The sequence below is a fragment of the Myotis davidii genome, unplaced genomic scaffold (assembly GCF_000327345.1).
Source record: "Myotis davidii unplaced genomic scaffold, ASM32734v1 scaffold1134, whole genome shotgun sequence".
NCBI classification, from domain to species: Eukaryota; Metazoa; Chordata; class Mammalia; order Chiroptera; family Vespertilionidae; genus Myotis; species Myotis davidii.
This window is the reverse complement of record NW_006286229.1, coordinates 1032676-1033855: the sequence shown is the minus strand read 5'-3', so window position 1 is coordinate 1033855 and position 1180 is coordinate 1032676.

Sequence of the window (1180 nt, the reverse complement as noted above, 5' to 3'; positions counted from 1 at the left end):
GTTTCCCGCCACCCCACCTCGGGTTCGGCTTTTCCGAAGCGCCGGTCCGCCAGGCGGAGGACCGCTCCCTCCTCCCTCTGGTCCCGATCCCAACTCCAAGCTCCTGTCCACGCTCTGGTCGCCCCCCCTGCTCCCCGGCCCTCCCTCCCCAGGACGCAGGAGCTCCTCGGGCTCCAGGCCCTGCAGTTCCAGCCTCTCTCCTATCTCCCTGCGGTGATAGGCAGCCGGGCGCAAACCCCCACGCAGGCACAGGGCGGGCTCCGTGATTCCTGGATGGATAGATGGATGGACGGATGGATGGATGGACGGACGGACGGGGAGAGAGGAGCACACAGGACGGTAACAGCTGATCTAAGCCGGTGTGGCTGTTCAGCGATCATCAGCTCGTTTTGTGTCCCCTTTCCCGCAATCGCACTAACTGGTCGTAGGTTATAATGAAAGCAAACATTCTCCTAAATGCTGCCAAACATGAAATATTTATTAGGAAGGGGGTGCAAAATCTCTATCATCGGCTCAAATAAACTACAACCTGTTTTTGTAGTTGGGGGCAGGCAGTAGACTGATACATGAGGCTCCCACCAAGTGCCCTGAAATGGAACATCAGACAACCGAAGACTCCAAACCTTCAGCAAGGCTCTGAGACACTGGGCTGCAAGGCTTGCAAGAGACCTGGGTCTGTTTAGCCTTTCCAACCAATACTTTAATAAGAGAGAGAGAGAGAAGGAGGGAGAGAGTGCCCTGGGGGAAAGTATTTTTGTTTTTAATTCCTTTTGGATTGTTCCTTGCTAGTGTAAAGAAGTACAATCGATTTTTAAAATATTATTCTAGCATCCTGCTACCTTCTTGAACTGGTTTATTTGTTCAACAGTGTTTTTAGTTATTCTTTAGATTTTTAAGAATATAACAGTCATGGCATCTTTGCATAGAAGTATCTTCTTTCTTTCAATCTATATGCATTTTGTTTTTCTTGCCTACTTATTTTGACCAGATCCTCAAGTCCAATGTTAAGTAGCCCTAGCTGTTTTGGCGCAGTGGATAGAGTGTCAGCCTGTGGACTGAAGCATCCCAGGATTGATTCTGGTCAAGGGCACGTTCATGCATGAGGCAGCCAATCCACGATTCTCTCTCATCATTGATGTTTCTCTCTCTAGCTCTCCCTTCCTCTCTGAAATCAATAAAA